Source organism: Notothenia coriiceps, unplaced genomic scaffold, assembly GCF_000735185.1.
Source record: "Notothenia coriiceps isolate Sejong01 unplaced genomic scaffold, NC01 NC01_scaffold00029160, whole genome shotgun sequence".
In the NCBI taxonomy this organism is placed as follows: Eukaryota; Metazoa; Chordata; class Actinopteri; order Perciformes; family Nototheniidae; genus Notothenia; species Notothenia coriiceps.
This window is the reverse complement of record NW_011361861.1, coordinates 237321-237956: the sequence shown is the minus strand read 5'-3', so window position 1 is coordinate 237956 and position 636 is coordinate 237321.

The following is a 636-nucleotide window of genomic DNA, read 5'->3' as shown; positions in this document are numbered from 1 at the left end:
TAAGGGTTAAGGGTTAGGCATGTGTTGGTTATGATTCAGGTGAGGATAAGTCTCCAGGAAATGCATATAAGTCAATATAATGTCCCCTGAAGTGATGTATACGCAGGGTTGGGTTGTAACGGAATACATGTAACAGCGTTACGTAATCAGAATACAAAAATCAAGTAACTGTATTCAGCTCGCGTTACATTTGAAAAACGAGTAATCTGATTACAGTTACTTTCATAAACCTGAAGTGAATACATTTTGGATTACTTATAGGAATTATTGGTGGAAAGATTTCCTCACAACATTTAATATTCATTACTAAAGGTACAGCCGAATCATCACAGCGCACAAAACCTATTACCGCCGCAGATGGACCAAAAAAGGGAGCGTTTGAAAAAAATGTGCGCGTCCGCTCAGTGAAACAATAACAACGAAACATGGAGGAACAGAAGTCTGCGTTTAAATCGTGTGTGTGTGTGTGTGTGTGTGTGTGGAGGTGTGTGTGGTTAAAAGTTAAAACACATCAGCCACACCGCTCTTTAGCCTTTCTGATGATGGTAAACACAGTGAAGGCGGTGCTTGAAAGGCGGTGCGTGAAAGGCCCTGCGCGCTTGTCTTCTCAGAGGCTGAGTTAACCCTCCCGCTGCC